Below are 20,754 nucleotides of genomic sequence, written 5' to 3' on the forward strand. Positions count from 1 at the left end.
AAATGGATAATATTTCACTGCCATCCAAGCTATTTGCCGTAATACACAAAAGAGATATGTAAGTAAATGGACCAATTACATTAAAATCCAGGATAATGGTCTTTAAATAGCGTACTATATTTAATTACCCAGTCAGTCCAAAAACTTTCGAGATTAGACTAATAAAAAATAGAGAAGAGTTAGGATGATAGTTTTAATGGTTCGAGAGTTCTACATAGAATGAAGCACGGAACGTTCTTTCAACCACGCGAAACAGCCAGAAAATTCCTTTGGGATGTTGTTCAACTGGCACGTCACATTCTCACCTTCTTTGGTCTTGGTGAACCATCAGAGACCCATTGCGCAATTTTTCCTTTTGAGGTATGTTGGTGATGACAACACGAAATTGTTCGAGACTCAAGGTGTGCGGGACAAACTTTGCACACATTTTTCTCTTATATTAGACTAGATTCAGTTCTCGTTCCACAGACCGAAAAATGAGATAATTCTCGTGGCTGTTGATCATGTCACAAGACTGTTCTGAACACTTGATTTAGACACGCTGCTCCATTTAGACTGTGACACAAAGAACGCCGCTCGTCCACTACTTAATACTGGCTGCTCACAACCGGCTGATAGAACGCACGTCTGTTGTTCACAGCTGTTAGCTTCCATCTGACACCTTAGTTACTTCGCTGACGTCGCTTTTACGCCAGGAATAAAATAAGACTCGGAACTTTCTGGATAGACGGTGTGTTCTCTACCGTCAGAATTTCAGAAGTTTTTCAGACATTGTTTGCCGCGCGTGATTAGCCGAGCGGTCAATGCGCTGCAGTCATGGACTGTGCGGCTGGTCCCGGCGGAGGTTCGAGTCCTCCCTCGGGCATGGGCGTGTGTGTTTGTCCTTAGTATAATTTAGGTTAAGTAGTGTGTAAGCTTAGGGACTGATGACCTTAGCAGTTAAGTCCCGTAAGATTTCACACACATTTGAACATTTTGAACATTGAGACATTGTTTCTGAGTTTTTTGGTGTAAGGATCCTTAGTTTCCCGTCGCTCGTTACACCGTAATAATTTAATTACGACCGAATCGGTTTGTTGCACCAATCATCCTTGTTAATGTGAAAATACCTTCACAGTAGTGCAAAATCCTATAATATGTGATCACCAAAACGTACAACACAAAACATAGAGTAATGAACACAAGTCTCAGCTGTGAGACGAAACATGCACACAGTGATGCTGTTTCCATCACTGCGGGAACAGTTGAACACAGCGCCGCTGTACAGCTGCCCCGCTGCATTCAGTGAACCCGTACATGAGGCGTGTATCGCTCAACTCTTCCATCAGTAAACGCATCCATGCTGCCATGTATCACCGTCAGCGCGCAATCAGAAATAACAAATCCGAGACGTAATCGAGCAGTACAGAATACAATCCACTGTTAAAGTGGGTATTATCCTCTTCATAGTATGAAGGCTTTCACGACCGGATGACATATCTTCTGGTAAACCTTCCGGGAAGTAAGGTCGTGGTCCATAAAACTCTTCAGCTCCTAACGTTTCGTCCAGAGATTACGATCGATAGTTAAGTTTTATCTCTGACAAAGATTATCTCTGCATATCACGTGTAACTCTGGCCACGCCCACGTCGACCCGTCAGTCGGCAAGACTCACCGGAGGAGAAACACCCCTCTGAAGATGTCCAGCGCAGCTCTGGACGAAACGTTAGGAGCTGAAGAGTTTCATGGACCACGACCTTACTTCCCGGAAGGTTTACCAGAAGATATTATCCTCTTCACCCCCGAGATAAAAAAATTCGCAGGAAACTTTTCTTTTCATATTTGCCAGTAAACTAATAAACAAGCGTGACACAAATGCAAATGAAACACTTTATGACTATCCAGTACGGCATAGATGGAGGTCCACATACGTCGACCTCAAAAGTCTTCTTATCGTGAAAACATGCTAGTCTCTTCTTTGTATTTTCTTTCCTCTTTCTTCAATAAAACATTTTATTCATCTACGTGTATATTTTATTTGAAGCAGTGAACTACATATGCTAATGTACACAGAAAAAAGAATTGATAATGCAAAATTTTTTGAAATATGTGTTTTTGTTGGTGCTCCTAAACAACTCCATGAACGCAAGAAAACGATAACCACGCCATAATTTCTGGCAGGCCAATAAACAAATCTTAACGTTGTATGATAACCTTCTAAACAATTATTTTTCACAATACATAAATTTATTCCACATTTGACGCATATGTCTACTAACTTGGCACTGTAACCAGTTTTCCAGCATTTTGAGGCATTCCTTGCCTCCACAAATTTTGCTATTTGATTAACATTGTAAAGCCTAAGTTCTGCATCTGGTTGCAACAAAGCTCTTCTATGTTTTTTATTCGCACTTTCTACATCACCTACATCTTCGCTGTCAGAGGAATTCACTGTACAAGGACGTCCTCTTCTCCTAGATACTGGCACGGCATCGTGACTTTCTTAATGTTTACCAGTCAGTTTCATCAACCTCTGCCATCTGAGCTACCAGCCAAAAACGAGAATTCCTCGCCTTTCCAATCACGTAATTCTGCACTGATATCGTTAAGCAGAGCTGTTAATGGCTCAACATTTAAAATTTCATGCATTGCTGAAGCGAGTAAAAATAATGTTATTTCAGTATTCCGTTGCCGAAGACCAAATTGAAACTAACAAATACGCATTATGACCTGAGATCTTTGTACGAGGACCTTCAGAAGCTGACTTATTTGACAGTTACGAACAAAATTTATTCAAATCTGAAGTAACATGTTGAACAGTTAACGAACTCAAATACAATGTTCAAGCATAACAAATTATTTACATATCTTTTCGGTTCGTAGAAGTAACCGTTTTCTGCGTATGACCTTTCCGAACTGTAGAAGGAATAATTTTATGCGTATGACTACCTGTAAACTGACAACAAAGAAACTTCCTGGCAGATTAAAACTGTGTGCCGGACCGAGACTCGAACTCGGGACCTTTGCCTTTGGCGGGCAAGTGCTCTACCAACTGAGCTACCCAAGCAAGACTCACGCCCCGTCCTCACAGCTTTACTTCTGCCAGCATCTCGTCTCCTACCTTCCAGACTTTACAGAAGCTCTCCTGCGAACCTGGCAGAACTAGCACTCCTGAAAGAAAGGATATTGCGAAGACATGGCTTAGGCACAGCCTGGGGGATGTTCCCGGAATGAGATTTTCACTCTGCAGCTTCCTTTCTTTCAGGAGTGCCTCTTCTGCAAGGTTCGCAGGAGAGCTTCTGTAAAGTTTGGAAGGTAGGAGACGAGGTACTGACAGAACTAAAGCTGTGAGGACGGGGCGTGAGTCGTGCTTGGGTAACTCAGAAGGTAGAGCACTTGCCCACGAAAGGCAAAGGTCCCGAGTTCGAGTCTCACTCCGGCACACAGTTTTAATCTGCTAGGGAGTTTCATATCAGCGCACACTCCGCTGCAGAGTGAAAATCTCATTCTCTAACAACAAATAAGTTTGTTTCGGAGCCAGCTCAGAGTAACAGCCACCCTCTCTTTCACTGTCATATGCTTCCGCACGTTGGCGTCCACCAACCGAAAGAATGGTTTCAGTATTGCACGTAGTTCATCGAATGAAACTAATGACATACGACAGGAATTGAAAAATTTCTCAGGATCTGCTCGAAGTGTCTCGTGAAGGCAGCGAACAGCTCCAAATTTTAATCGGGAACTAGATATTGGGTGGCACCAATGCTTTCTTTTCTGGTTCTAGAAACAACACGTCAACAGGCAGCAGTTCCTTCTAGGGACTACGTGACGGCTGCAGTGCACGGGACAGCTGCAGTGAGCGGAACTTAAAAGGGTTGTGCGCGCCGAGGACCGGCGGCAAGAAGGGACTCACCGCATCCAGAAGCACGGCCTCCTCTCGTGTGAATGAAGGCTCCTACCACAGCGGTACGCCGACGATATTCTACGCCCCGTTTTGTTGCCCTTCATGGCAAGCCATCCTGGGCTTACGTTTCAGCGAGGTAATGCGCGAGAGTTTTTAGTGGTCGTCTTCGTGCTTGCCAAACCTTACCTTTGCCAGCATGGTCGCCGGATGTCTGCCCAACTGAGAACGTTTGCAGCAATTATGGGCTGGACCCTCCAACCATCTCGGGATTTTGACGATCTAATGCGCCCATCTGAAACAATTTGGCACACTATCCCCCAGGAGGATATCCAACAACTCCGTCAGTCCAGGCCAAGCTGAATAACTGCTTGCATAAGAACTAGATGTGGACTAACGCGTTATCCACTTGCTCGATTTATGAAGCTCTTTCACTTAACCTCTTCAGTACCGACGTACATGTATGTGCACGTCAGGTCTTTGTGCTCGATTTATGAAGCTCTTTCACTTAACGTCTTCAGTACCGACGTACATGTATGTGCACATCAGGTCTTTGTAGTGTCATCCTGACAAGTGTCGTTTTTCCGAATTGAGACCTGATGTGCACGGCTGTGCACATCACGCGGTTTCTGTTTTTGCACTAGGTCGCGCGGAAGTCAGTTTTGGCGGGTTTCCTCGCATCCTGAAACTGCCAGACTTAAGGATGGCGTCATCTGCGACACGCGAGAAAGGTAAATTCAGTTTCAATATTCGTTTTTCAATTGTATTGCTGTTTTTATCGTGCATTATTCCAAACGAGACATCAAGGAAGTGATATGTGCATGCAATTAAAACGAGAGTTTCGTAGTCTTACGAACATCGACTGTTGAATTTGAAGTACATATTTGTGTACATCAGGTCTTAGCTCACAGAATGTAGTGGTACTAACGCAAAGACTGATCTCATTGCGAAATCGTAATTTAAAACGTAATCTAAATTGAAATCTGAAAGTTTAGCTACTAATACGGTAGAGTAGGAGCAAAGTCGTTGTGGGTGTTACGGGTAGCATGATGGACATCTAATCTATAGGTCCTTGATACTAATCTCAGTAAAAGCTCTAAAATTTTTAATTTTGTTATTAGGTTCAATTTTAATTTCATTATTCAATTACTTCAGCAGTTACCTTCACTTTATTTAATTTTCACTTCTCAGCTCTGACAGACGATTAAATTACGAAACTACTTGAGACGAGTGACTGGAGTACCTTGTCAGATGAAGACGAGGATTCTGTTGATGAAATTCCAACTCCACCTGAACGTATTGGTGTGCCACTATTAATTCGTGGATTATGTACAATAGGTGATGTCAAGAAGAAGGGATACCAAAACAGAATTCACTTGGCCCACGACTTGGTGAAGTCTTCAAAAATTGTAGACTCACTGGAACTGTCGAAAGAAATTTCTCCGAGTGTAACACAGGAGAATGTCAGCAGATCTGATGAAGATGAGGAGCACCAAACCTCACAAAACGAAGATGAATTGTGCCAAAGCCAACTAGAGAAAACAAATGTGACAGGGCTGGCCACCTTCCTGAATATATTGAGAGTGTTTTTGCCTCAAGGTGTCGGCTACCAGGGTGCAAGTCACGTTCTCGCATAATATGTGAAAAGTGCAAAGTTTATTTGTGCGTATTAAAAAACAATAGTTTAGCTAAATTCCATAAACTTGAGAAGTAATGTGTTCATAAAATATAATGCATACATAAAAATGAGAAGTAATGTGAACATTTTTCATTGTAAATAAAAATATGAAAATACTACGAGATCGGCATGTTTTTCTCTGTTAAGACCCAATGTACACATGTGTGTACATTCAATTATTCAAACATTATTCAAAATAAAATTTCAAAATTAGTTTTTTTGTGCTACTTTAAGATCATCTACACCATAAAAAGTAACTGAAATATTTTTCCATTCTTTGTTTATCTTCGGGACTGAAGAGATAAATCATCCAGTATTTCTGAAATTGTAATCATTTGCATTTGTTTGTCCGTATATGTACATCACAACCAGCGACCTCCATTCGGATAATTTCTTCTTGGTGAACTTTTTTTGGTCTTTTTCTTTGTTTTGTCTTAGAGTGTAATTACAGTTTAAATGGGAGGTTTCACTACTTACAATGTGTGATTTGAACGAATCGATGCTGATGCGACCGACACATGTCGCTGTTACTGAACGACAGTTTTCAGACCGAAAGAGGCGGCGCAGTGCTTAGCACACTGAGATCGCGTTCGGGAGGACGATGGTCCGAATGCACGTTGGGTCATTCATATTTAAGTTTTCCATGATTTCCATAAATCGCTTAAGGGAAATGCCTGAATGGTTTGTAAAGCGCACGCCCTATTTCCTTCCCCATCCAACCCTAATCCTCGCTTGTGCTCCATCTCTCATGATCCCGTTGTCGACGAGACGTTAAACTCTAAGCTTCCTGCCGACACTCTTCAGAGTTAAACGATTTTACTTATTTTTTTATACGTATCCAGAACATGACATATAATACATATTATCACATAGATAATATTGTGGGTAGAGCAAACCGAAGACTGCGATTCATTGGCAGAACACTCACAAGTGCGAAAGGTCTACTAAAGAGACTGCTTGTAACATTACGAGTCAAGATAGATGTAACGGAACTAGAATAGCGTAAAGTTATCGTTAAAAACGCACGCCGCGCGATTTGTTACGATTTGTTCGGTCATAATAATTATAATATGCTTTTGAATACAATTAAAATATAACGGCGATACCTGTTTAGTGTTATTGGAAATAATATGTAGTAAATTAATGAGTAAGGTAGCCGATCCTATAAGAAGGGGTAAAATTGGGCATATTAAGGTGTTTTGCTTTATATCGACGAAGCCGATGATACGTCGTCTTTTTTTTCCGTTTACTCTTAGGAAAAAAAAGAAAAAAAACAAGTAAAGAAGTGCTAATTGTGCGTTGTGAAAATATAGGGGCGAATTTTAAATAGCTACGGTGTATAATCAGACTAACAAATGGACATTTAGTTATACGAATTCGCGGATATCGAAGTGTGGTCATTAAACTGAGTACACCTACAGGGCGGTCAATTCCGGGATAAGTCTATTCGCATCTCACGAGGGACGCGGTATTGAGACGGTTTTTTTTAATTATATTGCGGAGAGCTGGCTTCAATTTATAAAAAGGAGAAAAGCTGTATCATTATCATTAACTGTTGGTGTCAAGCAACCAAAACTGTTCATCAAAGGGTTTCGGTGAATGAGTGGTGAATGCGAAATGAAACTTTGAACGAAGTTATGTTAAATAAAACAGAAGAGACAAGACAGTTTGGTCGTACCTGTTATTATTCCATAAACTGTAACATTTATTCTCGTTGTACGAAGCCGTTATAGACGATCGTTATGACAATTTGCTTTGAAGGGATCTCGTTACGAGTTAAGTTTTGGGGACCTTGTCAAGAGGGGATTGTTCGTAGATCCTAACTACTGCAGCTATTCTGGGATCAGGTGCTACCGTGACCGTTGTGTGTTGTCAATGGCTTAAGGTCATCATATCTCACGCTCTAAGATCGACGCGCATTTCCTCTTGGTATAACGGTGTCTCACGGTAACAACAACGCCGACGACGAAGGAAGATACGGTAGATGCTTACACCACGCTTGTCCGCCCTGTTCTGGATTATTGCTGTGCGGTGTGGGATCCGCAATCAGCTGGGACTGCTGGATGACATCGATAAAGTTTAAAGAAGGGCAGCTCGTTTTCTATTATCGCGAAATAGGGGAGGTAGATAGATATGTGAATTGGAATGGCAACCATTAAAACAAAGGCGTTTTTCGTTGCGACGGGATCTTCTCATGAAATTTCAGTCACCAGTTTTCTCCTCCGATTGCGAAAACATTCTGTTGGCACCCATCTACATAGCGTCGATGAAGAAACAATACCGCGTAACTGATAAATTGCCGATTTTTCGTTTTTCAGTCAGATGATGTCGTTGACCGTACGCGCATCTGCTCTTAACGCCATAATGCGGAATTTTTAATTACTTACCCTGAAAAAATTATCTGAAACAATACCGCGTATGTGACGTAGCAAATAAATAGATGGCAATACCGCGGAACTGTAGAGAATGAAATACTACGTATCTGCAATCTATGGATACTCTAAACAATATCGCGTAAATACAAAAGCGCGCGCAGCCACAGCACATTGTTACTGCCTTATTACATATTAAACAGTGCTCGAAAGTGGTTCCATGCTTGTAGCTTCATTCGTGATAATGGACAGCGATATAGATGACGATCTTTTTCTGAAAAAGAAATTGTTTCTCAGCTGAAATCAGCTTATGAAAGCGGAGAATCGTTCCTGAGAGTGACTGACAGCGGTAAGAAAATTGTTTTATTATTCACCTTTGAATGTTAGTAACACCGCAAGTGTCTTATTGTGATATAAATCAGAACGCCACCACTTCACTCGTTCTGTGCTTTATTCATTTCTGCCAATGATTTTTAGACTGTCCACATCTAACGACGCAGGTAAATTTTCTTGGGATTATTGCTAATAGTATTACTGATGCCGTCGTTCTCATAAATACATGAATTTGATCTTCATCTTTGTCTGCTTAAATTAATTTATAAATATTTTTCGATCTAGAAACTTCAGTGGCTGTATCCTACAATGCTCAAAATGAAGCCACAGCCACAGTCACAGTTTCAACTAGAGACGACAGTACTTCACACTCATTGCTATGCGATGGTGCTCATTGTTTGCCAAACACTCTGGATAAATTATCGGAAGATCACGGGAGCAATAATGATGCTGACAGTGAAGGCCAAGAATTTATTTGTGACGTAAGCAGTGACAGGAAAAGGAAGTCTAAACCACATCCTGAAGATTGGAAGAAAAATGCCAATAAAATTCTGAGAATGCGTGGACAGGCGTATATTGGATACAAAAGAAGTCGAATTGGTAAAATCACTCTTGATACACCCAGAGAGGCACGAAAATTAGGCCGGCCGCTGTGGCCGAGCGGTCCTAGGCGCTTCAGTATGGAACCGCGCGACCGCTACGGTCGCAGGTTCGAATCCTACCTCGGGCATGGATGTGTGTAATGTCCTTAGGTTAGTTACGTTTAGGTAGTTCTAAGTTCTAGGGCACTGATGACCTCAGATGTTAAGTCCCACAGTGCTCAGAGCCATTTGAAACATTTTTTTAACGAAAATTAGGTCCAACATGTACTTCGAAGATGTGCCAGAAATCCGTTCAAAGGAAGTGTCATCAGTTTTCTTGTGATTATAGGCAGGCAGTATTTAACACATTTTGGGAAACGATGTCATGGGATCAGAAGAAGGTTTACGTTATTAACCTTGTGGACGCAATTCCAACCAAACGTGCAGGGAAGAACACTGGCGAATCCAGGAGAAAAGGGACGCTCATTTATCATTTGAAAAATGAGCTGGGGAAACATTAAGTATTCAAAAAATGGTTCAAATGGCTCTGAGCACTATGGGAGTTAACATCTATGGTCAGCAGTCCCCTAGAACTTAGAACTACTTAAACCTAACTAACCTAAGGACATCACACAACACCCAGCCATCACGAGGCAGAGAAAATCCCTGACGCCGCCGGGAATCGAACCCGGCAACCCGGGCGTGGGAAGCGAGAACGCTACCGCACGACCACGAGATGCGGGCATTAAGTATTCAAAAAGGTGTTTCTCAGTACTCTTGGAATTAAAGAATGGACAGTCCGATACTGGCTCGGTAATTCCACACATGGAATGAGTCCTGATACAGAATCGTCATGACATCGAATCAAACAGACGAAGAAGAAAGATAAGAGAACCTTCATGAAATAATTCCTGGACTCTCTTTCTAAACTTCCGTCGCATTACTGCAGGAAATCCTCCTCGAAGTTGTACCTTGAGCCTCTTCTACAATCCAAACAACAGCTGTATGGACTCTATGTGGAAAAATGCCATGCGGAGAAGGTTTCACCATTAAGTCGGGCTACCTTTAACTTTATTTTAGAAGATGGTAATATTAGTTTATTTTTCCCCAAGAAAGACCAGTGCGACTTGTGTTGTAGTTACAGGCTTGGTAACTTGAGTGAAGACGTGTGGAAGCAACACACAGAACGGAAAAAGCAGGCAAGGATGCAAAAAGATGCTGACAAGAAAGAAGCCCAGTAGAAGCTCTGCTCAGTGTACACCATGGACTTACAGGCCGTGAAAGTAGCTCAATTTTTAAGTGCAGGTGCAGTTTATTATAAAACAAAGCTGGCTGTTCATATCTTTACAATGTATAATTTAGAAAGTCGTGATGCAGTATGTTACTGGTTCGATGAAACGCAAGGTGATTTGGTTGCACCATGTTTTGTCTCATGCATCGTGAACACCCTATCCAGAGCGATTAAGGAAAATTCCGTTCAAGTAATTCTGTATTCTGACGGCGGCACATATCAGAACAGAAATGTGATATTATCAAATGCTCTTTTAAGATTAGCAGTTGTCACTGGAGTATTGATTACACAAAAGTTTTTGGAGAAAGGCCATACTCAGAAGGAATGTGACTCAGTTCACTGTTCCATTGAGTGCAAGCTTTAAGGACTTGAAGTTACACTTCCTAGCCAATACGCTATGATATCTAAATAAGCGAGAAAAAAGCCACAGCCATACGAAGTCCATTACCTAGATAATCCTTTTTCATCAACTACACAGAGAAAAGTTTGTGGCTGTACGTGTCAATTAGGCCTGGAAGAGCTGTAAAAAATGAGCCTACAGTTACTGATCTGAGGGCGCTAAAGTACCGCCCAAATGGTTTTATTTACTACAAGCGCTCTTTCAACGAGGTGTGGCAAGAATTACCGAGGCGTCCGAGGAAAATTCTTGGAGATGTTTGCTTCTCGAAACTACACAAGGAAAGACTGAAAATCAAGAAATCCAAATGGATCATTTACATCAACTTAAATCTGTTCTTCCTAAAGATTGTCATAGTTATTATGACAACATTCCTTTTGAATGAAAATTATCGCGGAGGTAACTGAGTGACGAGCATCAGTGCAGGGTAATTCTCTGTTGCTGCTTTGAGTGACGTTTAAGATTTTTCTTGAAGAAATGTGCAGACATTATCGGAACTATAGTATATTTATTTAAAATGTTTCTATAAAATCTTTCAATAAAAATTATTAATGCTCCAAAACGTGTTCTTACTAGCTTTCTCAGCACCAAATACCAACGTCAATGTGTCAAGTCGTGCTGGGAGACTGACAAATACCGCGTAAGTAACAGATCATACCGAGACAATTCCGCGTATGTGCCATACTTAAGCTTTCTAAAGCGTATTTTTTTGTTTCATTTTTTTATTTGATCCAATATTTCCTTGTAGTGCTACGATGCAAATTTAGCGCCGCTGTGAAATGTATTAAGCATTTTAGACAGTTTTTTTTTCTCGTGTAAAATTCTTATTTTGCTACTTACGCGGTATTGTTTCTTCACCGACGATAGGTAGAAATGATCATGACGATAAACTAAGGGAAATCAGGACTCGCACAGAAAAAATAAGCGCTCGTTTTTCACACGCGCCGTTCGAGAGTGGAACGATAGTGAGACAGCACTTTTATTAGAAAATATGTACACCTGATTATATTCCGCGTGGTGCCCAGAAATCCTCTGCACGAACTGCCTTATCATTGGCTACGATATGTTAAGAGTCAGGAGCCACTGCTCGCACGTTTCAGCTGTTGCGCGACATTATCCTGATGTTGGGAGTCAGCTTGAAAGAGGCGGGAGCAACCGAGCCGCCCGTACGCGGAAAAATACTGCAGGATGTCGCGCGAGATGATTAGGCGGCGGTCTTCCCAGTAGACAGGCGTGACGTCACCTCGGCCCGCGCTGTATGGCGACACGCCGAGCTCGCAGAACCGGTCCCGGCTGCCTTCCTGTGTGTGTGCGGGAGTTGATTCAGGGCAGCAGAAACTGCCGACGGCCCAGAAGTCTCGTCACGAGCGGTGGCGGCTGTCTTAACCGCAGCCTCAGACGGCTTGCTTTCACCGGAGCGGGCGTGGCGAGTGAATCGCGTGTTAACCGACGGCTGACCTCGACGCGAAGTTCTCTTCTTCGTGACGGCATCGCTGATACGTTCTGTATCTTAACATCCGCTGTGACTGAGATAACCGCGCCTAGCGTAAACAAGATCGACCTGTCTTCTTCGACCTATGGCTTCCCGTATCTCATTTAACGTCACACAAATTTCATACATTTGTAAGACACGCACCGAAGAAAACAGCTAACAAAAGGGCCAGAACGTTCTCTGCGCGTATTAAAGGTCGAACCGTTTTGTGGTGCTTAAAATAAGTTCCTCTGTTTGACGTTTTGGAAAGAATTAGGAAAAAAAAGGTTCATATGCGAGGGACGTTCGGAAGACCAATCAGGAAAAAAAAAAAAAAAAATGGCAATATCTCAGGGACTCTCGGAAGAGCAATATTCTGATTGAAACAGTAAGACAAAATACACTTCAATGTTTGGTAGCCTCATTTGTTTTGTAAATAAAACCGCTTTTTCTTGTTGCACTGTAATTTTTTTTCTCTGTGCCACGTTTCGCCTTTTATTACTCTAAGGCATCTTCAGTGGGATGGTTTGTTGGCATCTGCGTTTCCTCTCATCTGGTCTGGGTGTCACACTACCACTTAATTTCCGAAACATATACACATTTTTGTATTCCGAACTTTTTCTTCACACTGTTCAACATGTTTGCCTTTACTTTTGAGGTGCACTATTACTCTTTTGCCACTAATTACAAATATTTGTTCGAAAACTGTGTTTTTGAAGACTCACAATATTTACGTCTTTAAAAGCACTGTTTTCGGACAAATATCTGTAACTAGTGGCAAAAGAGTAGTAGTGAACCACAAAAATTAAGGTATACATGGTGAACAGTGTGAAGAAAAAGATCGGAATGTAAAAATGTGCTTATGTTTGGGAAATGAAGTGGTGGTGCGACCTGCAGACCATATGAGAGGAAATCAGATGCCAACAAACTGCCCCACTCAATATGCCTTAAAGTAAAAAATGGCGAAACGCGCAAGGAGAAATAAATTACAGTGCAGCAAGAAAAGTCGGTTTTATTTACAAATCAAATACTTCTATGCTTGCAGGAGGATGGCCACGCAAATAAACTTGTTTGATAGCCTTATTTCCGAAAGTTTCAATAAACCAACGGTAGATTATTGTTTGAAACATAAAAATTGATACCGAAAACTTATTCTTTTCTGTTATTTTCTGTGGATTATTGTTGAAATTTCTATCAAGGGGACATCGTTACAGATAATTATCCCGGAAGAAAGAGCAAACACTCGCTTTGCACTCTGGAGCAATGCCAATATTCACGTATAGATTTTATCTGATCAAAACTAGACATGTTTATCATTAGGGAGCGATCACGATCTTTATTTGTACAAAAAATGTCAAATTTCAGTTTGCAGTCCCGTTTTTTTGATTTTCAAATAGTCAGTTTCGGGCCAGCTGCCCATATTCAGATCTTTAGCTAAAACTGAACAACGGTTGATGTGACTTACCTTTAAAGAGCTTCAGAATTTTAAAATTCACATTAGAAACGGAGTAGAATGGTGCAATTACCTTTCTAGGTTTGGCCATAAGAAGGGAGGTATGATGATGTTTGGTTTGTGGGGTGCTCAACTGCGCGGTTATCAGCGCCCGTACAAATTCCCAACGTTTGCACAGTCCAGTCTCGGAACTTTCATGAATGATGAGGACAACAAAAACACGCAGTCATCTCGAAGGAGGTGAAAAATCCCAGACCCCGCCAGGAATCGAACACGGGACCCCGAGCACGGAAAGCGAGAACGCGACCGCGACACCACAAGCTGCTCACGGGCGCGAGGGAAGGACGCGTACGGTGTCAGATGTCGTTATGAAAGCTACCTCCTCCCCCCCCCCCCCCCCCCAGCACAGAATAAAAGAGCATATTTTTATGCAATGTGCAACAGAGCCCACAGACTGCCATTCGTGGAAGATGAATTATAGTGAGAATCAGAAGATGTCATGCGTGTGCTTACTAAAATCAAAAGGAAATTCACCCGTTTGAGCGATGAGAGTAAGAAAATTGAAGTTGGGAAAAACTTTTTTCGCTTTGACGTACGAAGGGCGCGTGTCGGAGAGAATTGCTAAATTATTTCGGAAAAAAAAAAAATGTTACCGTGCCATTTCAAAATGAAGGGCAAATGGCGCATAGGTTGAGACACAGACCAGACACGAAAAAGCAAAACAAATATAGCGAATGCCGGGTATACAGAGTATTTCCGTAAATTTAACAGGACATAGAGGATGCTCCACTGAACAATTTGGGGTAGGGAACCTGCGGTCGGATAAACCAGCTTAAGGAGATAATAGTAATAAACTCACATTACTGTGTGCTTTTATATTTACATTAGTTACAATTAACTCCAAATACCATCACTGACACAATGAGTGTTCCATATGTACTGTATCTTACAAATGTTCTGAAAGTGACAGCCATCAACCTCAGTGCAAGCATGACGTCGGCGAACAAGATTCTGACGCACCCTGACGAATATCTCTGGAATGGTCCTCACGTTGCCAGGTCCCTCGTATCTTCTTTCCAATGAACCAGTCTCCCTCATTCCTCGGTCGAGAGAAATAAACACTCATTGTGACGGATGGTGCCTGTTAGGAAATCGTTCCCTGCACACACTTTCAGCGAGGGCGTGCCAGCGTACTTCCCCATACACAAAGCGCATGTCAGTGAGTTCTGCGAAACTGTACAGCTACTGCTCCATCTTATCGTGCTGTACGTCTCCGAATAGCGCTGAGTAATGAATGGATCAGTCGTTGATTCATAGCACGTTCTGTCACGGGGCAATGTAAATACGATACAACAGAGCCACCTTTTGCACAAGTAAAGTTAACAAAACCTGCATCATGACTTCCTAGTAATCAGGCTCTTCCTCCTTGTTTCCTTGCAGGAAATAAAGAATGTACATGAAAATAAACAGCACAGTACGTGCAAACTTGTACACATGTTAGTTGTGAATAAGCTGGAAAACTGTAACACTTTCATATCTCCTTAAACTGGCTTCTCCGACCCCAGGTCCCGTACCTCAGTGTTCAGTGGAGCATTCTCTGTGCCCCGTTACATTTTCACGCTCTTACGGAAACACCCTGCACAAGATTAGATATGCGGACTGCGGACTGGGCGAAGTTTTGAAGTCACAGTAATCGGAGGGCATTTGGAGCGCACGTAAAATATAGTGAAAATGTGGTTAGCACGGGAAGTCAACAAACGGAAGTGCTACACAGAGCTCTGGAAATTTCTATCTAGATGTGGTGGAGCAGCTGGAAATTTGCGCCCGCAAGAAGGAAAAACTAGAAAACTGTAAATGAGTAAAGTGATATTATGCGTAGGAATATTTACGAAATATTTAATGAATGTTTTTAGCCTTACTTAGGGATTGTACAGGACACTGTCAACCACCAGCAGCGGCGGTGGACGGGACACAGCAGAGGAAACTTCGGCGTAGCGCTGTGTGCAGTCTGACGTTGGGGAAGCTCCCCCAACAACGTGCATCAAGTGCAAAGAAGACAAAATAATTTTCTGAATTTTTTTGAAAAACTCCTTCTTGCCAATTGTTTTAAAATAGCTGTAACAAATAGAGTGTTTTTTAATTGTGAATAATATCTTAAAATTCTGAAGGTTTGTAAACATAAGTCTTGAATCAATTGTTATTTAATTTTGTATAACAGATCTGAAGATGGGTAGCTAGCCTGAAACTGGTTATTTGAAAATAAAGAAAAACGATCTGCAGACTGAAATTTGACTATTTTTTTTTTTTTTTTTTAGATTTTATCTGTGCTAATTGAATAACATAAACCATAAAAGCCTACAGCAAAAAATGGGGAAGTACCATCAAGTAGATTACGTGTTGGTGAAAGTTTGTTTATGATACATAGGTCATCAGAGTTTATGCATGTCCCGCGCACTGACGCTGTACTTGCGCTCTTAAAAAAAAAAAATGGCTCTGAGCACTATGGGACTTAACATCTGAGGGCATCAGTCCCCTAGAACTTAGTACTACTTAAACCTAACTAACCTAAGGACATCACACATATCCATTCCCGAGGCAGGATTCGAACCTGCGACCGTAGCGGTCGCGCGGTTGCAGACTGTAGCCCCGAGAACCGCTCGGCCACCCGGGCCGGCTGCGCTCTTTCGCACGTTTGTACAGCGAACGCAAAACGGAAGCTTTCTGTTCGGACCGCATTTTCCTCGCCTTCCACGCTCATTGTGGAACACTGGCGCGCACCCGCGAACACTCTGCTCCATTCTGCACTGTTCTTCGCCGCGCGTTTGTGCGCGCTGCAGCTCGGTGCGGCTTAATGCGGCTTAATTTGACCTGCCGTTATGTGACTCATTAAAGCCGCACATAGGGGTATTTTGCCCCAAATGCTGGCCTAAAGTCCACTTTTCAAATGGTAGTAATTTCCAGAATGCATAACGTCCTGTGATGGTTTGACAGAAGGGACACTGCTGAGGCAGTGTGTTATTTGCTTATATTGTGCAATGATATGTGGCGAAGCTAGGCCGTATTTACGTCTCGCTTGCAGTGCGTCTGAAGCTTCTCTACTGGCTTGAAATCGTCCTGCGTTTCTGAAAGGCCTAAAGTGTGTTTTTACTTGAAGTGTGCTGAAAAGCAATATGGATACCGAAGATCCGGGTGTGTATCGTTTATTTATACCTATTTTCATTTATATCATTTAACACTTTCATTAGTAATCTTTTTCTGTTATAGTTCAGGGTGTTTCCCTGCGTATTTCTTAATACAGCCCGATAGAAAAATCCTTCCTCTACCGGGAATTTAAAAAATAACCGCTGAATAGCGCCGTTCGTTTTTGCGCGATTGTTTTACGTTAATGAGTTGTCGGCTATAAAGAATGTCATCTCCGAAATGAATTCTGAAAGCATATTTTTTTATTCTAGGCCCTTCTAAAGTCAAACCTCTATGACCTTACAGAGTGATTTTTTCCACCGTGTACAAATTCTAGGGATTGATCGATGAGAGGATACGGAACAAAAGAACGTCTTATAAACTTATATCCGGAGATGCATGGTTTCCATGCTAGAGACCATTTATTCACCCATACTTTGTTACAGAGACTGGGGTCTAACTCCCACTGTAACAGGCAGCCACAGTTACAGCATGCATGGTTTCCTCATAGAGGGTGCAACTGTTCCTCATACGTCATGCCCTAGCGCCCTCTCCTGCCATAGTACGAGGGTTGGAACTTTAATAGTGGCAACTATTTATTTACAGCTCGTACAAAATAGGTACGTGTTTCAAAGTTTTACTGACCTTCAAAGTAGTCACCAGCATTGTGTATAACCCGTTGCCAGCGATGTGGAAGCCGTAGGATACTCTAGCGACGGCCGGCCGCGGTGGTCTCGCGGTTCTAGGCGCGCAGTCCGGAACCGTGCGACTGCTACGGTCGCAGGTTCGGATCCTGCCTCGGGCATGGATGTTTGTGATGTCCTTAGGTTAGTTAGGTTTAAGTAGTTCTAAGTTCTAGGGGACTAATGACCACAGCAGTTGAGTCCCATAGTGCTCAGAGCCATTTGAACCATTTTGATACTCTAGCAGTGCCAGTTGTGTTGACAGTTCGAGCGGCGCTGTCTATTGCCAGACGAATTTGTAGCAGTTCTGAAGCGAATGCCGTGAAGTGTTTCCTTCAGTTTAGAAATGTAGTTGAACTTACGAGGGCTTAAGTCAAGGGAGTGCAGTAGGTGGTATATCACTTAGTAGCCCCATCAGTCAAACAAGTCTGTAATAGCTTGCACTGTACGTGCTTGAGCATTGTCCAGCATAATTATGGTCAGGTCCTGCAGAAAGTGTCATCACTTCTTGCTCTGTGCTGTTTACTTTTGGAACACAACGTACGACCAGCTTAGAGACAGAAGTGATGACACTTTTTGCAGAACCTGACCATCATTTTGCAGGACAATGCTCAAGCACGTACAGTGCGAGCTATTACAGATTTGTTTGACTGATGGGGCTGCTAAGTGCTGTACCACCTATTGCACTCCCCTGACTTAAGCCCTCGTGAATTCAACTCGATTTCTAAATTGAAGGAAACACTTCACGGCATTCGCTTCAGAACTGCTACAAATTCGTTGGGCAATAGACCGCGCCGCTGGAAATGTCAATACTGCTGACACTGCTAAGAAATTCCTACGACTTCGACATCGCTGGCAACGGGTTATACACAATACTGGTGACTACTTTGAAGGTCAGTAAAACTTTGAAACACGTATCTATTTCTTACGAGCTGTAAATAAATAGTTGCCATTATTAAAGTTCCAACCCTCGTAATTGGTAATGTTGTGTACAATTCACTTCTCTTGCTGACTCACCTCGTAGTGGATGTGATACAGCGTTGTACACAATGGTTCCGTATTCGAATCGAGAGTTTGCCGACAAGGTGTTTACTTACGGAAAGGCAAATGACACCGGGCGGCGGGCAGCAAGGTTGTATCAGGAGACCTAATCCCCACCAACAATAACGACAGGATTCAATGTTTCCAACAGTGTTTCGCCGTTTGTCTGAGACAGTGTCATTTCAGGAAGCACGAAATGTTCGGACGCCAGACTATGAGGAAAATGTGATAAACACTAAGGAAGACGACCTCAGTGTCAGTACCAGGATTTTGGTCCGCCAGTACAGGGTAAACCAGACGACTGTGTGGAACATTCTCCCTGACAACTGTTTCTACCCTTATAACTTACAGCGTGTGCAGGGCTTACTAGCGACAGACTTTTCACATCGGGAGCAGTTTTGTCTCTGGTTTCTTGACCAGACAACCGCGATTCCGGGATATGTGTCATCCATCCTATTCACAAGTGAGGCTACCTTAACGCGCAGTGGTATCTTCAGCTTTCATAACAGTCACCTTTGGGATAGTATGCAGAACCCCCATGATACGGTGACAGTGAATCCCCAGCATCGGTGCAGCCGGAATATGTTGGCCGGAATAATTGGCGACCTTGTTTTGGGACCAGTCTTCCTTCCACGTCGCTTAACAGGTCGGAACTACGGCGCTTCTTGCGGGTGATTTTGCCTCTCCTGCTGGAAGAAGTACCATTGATAATTCGAAGGGTTATGTGGCTGCTACATTATGGTGCTTCAGCCGACTTCGCCGTTAACGTCCGGACGCATCTCAATCGTGTCTTCCCCGGTCGGTGGATCGGACGAGAGGGTCTAGTCGCACGGCCCACTCGTTCACCGGATCTCAACCCGTGCGATTTCTGTTTATGAGACCATCTCAGAAGTATCGTAGCCCATTCCGGACGTGCAGAAACTGGAACAGCGTATTCACGCTGCCTTTGACACTGTTCGGGTGCAGTCTGGCCGATGTGAACGTGTGAGGCAGAACGTGCTACGACGCGTACACGCAAGCGTTGAGGCACATGGAAACCATTTTCAACACGTACTGTAACAGTGGATACATGGTACAGCAAGTATTAAACCTCAATCTCTGTAACAATATGTGGTTGAATAAATTTTCTCTAGCATGGAAACAATGCATTTCTGCACATAAGTTGATTACACCTTTTTTGTTCCGTATACTCTTACCGATCAATACCTAGAATCTGTTCACGGTGGAAAAAATCACTCTGTATAAAGAGATTTTCTGAAAAGGGTTAGTAAAAAGATTGCGAACTTCGTGAAAAATTTTATATTATCAGATCCACCCTCCCTGATGAAGAAAGAAATTAAAGAAACGGTGGCTTATTTCAAACAAACTTGGAAGTACCCCCTCGAAAAGTAACCATAACTGGCCAAACGGTATCACTGAATACCACGCTGCAAAACTCAAATTAGTATGCCATCAAAGTTGTTCGTAGAGTTAAAAGAAAACAGTAAAACACTTAAGACACAGCTATTGAGAAACAGTTTTGAAGCCACATAATTAACGTAAGCCAGTCAAATGAAACTCTGAGGATCTGGAAACTTTGAGGGTTCCATCTCCTACACGAGGAGCTAAATACAGACAAGCAGTAATTCGAAGTCGTACAGACATTAAAAAAAAAAAAAAGACTTTCAATACCCAAGCCATGTCTATCTTTGTGGAAGCCTTGCTGACAAGGAAACATTGCGAAATAATAGGAACAGCTGATAAGAAAGTCTATCCCTATTACCGTAACCTTCAAGAGACTAGAAAATAATGCTACCTTGTGACTGAATCCATCAGGTGACTGCCACGTGAGTGGAGATTCAATTTCTACCCTGCTTAGTCACACATGTGAGCGATTAATATTATATTTGCGAGAGGTTTTAAACGATCTTCCAAATTATGACATAAACGCATTGGAACTTATGTTTCTGCATGAGCGTTCAGAAATTTAACAGGACATGGAGGATGCTCCACTGAACAATTTGAGCTAGGGAACCTGGGGTCGGAGAAGCCAACTTAAGGAGATTGTAGGAATAAAATAACATGACTGTGTACTTTTTATCTATATTAGTTAACTACAAATACCATCACTGACACAGTGAACGTACCATTTGTACTGTATATTACAAAATGTACTGAAACTGACGGCCATCAATCTCAATGCAAGGCGAATAAGATTCTGATGCATCCTTATAAATATCCTTGGTGTGTTTCGAATCACATCACAGGCAGCTACAATTCTGGCAACTAATTCCATTTCTGTTTCCTCATAAGAAATAATCAAGGGGATTCAGGTAAGGTGATTTCGCAGGCCATGGAACAGGACCTCCGATTCCAATCCAGCGACCAGGAAATATTGTAATGGTGTTGCTCCATCGT

The 20,754-nt window shown here is 42.4% G+C and overlaps 1 non-coding gene across 1 annotated transcript; it reads right to left on the reverse strand.

Annotated features, from left to right (window-relative positions):
* Window positions 1-2,972: 2,972 nt before the first annotated feature.
* On the reverse strand, window positions 2,973-3,047 carry Trnaw-cca (transfer RNA tryptophan (anticodon CCA)). Its single transcript has one exon. It is a non-coding gene; the product is annotated as a tRNA-Trp (tRNA).
* Window positions 3,048-20,754: the final 17,707 nt, after the last annotated feature.

This window comes from Schistocerca nitens, chromosome 7 (genome assembly GCF_023898315.1).
Source record: "Schistocerca nitens isolate TAMUIC-IGC-003100 chromosome 7, iqSchNite1.1, whole genome shotgun sequence".
In the NCBI taxonomy this organism is placed as follows: Eukaryota; Metazoa; Arthropoda; class Insecta; order Orthoptera; family Acrididae; genus Schistocerca; species Schistocerca nitens.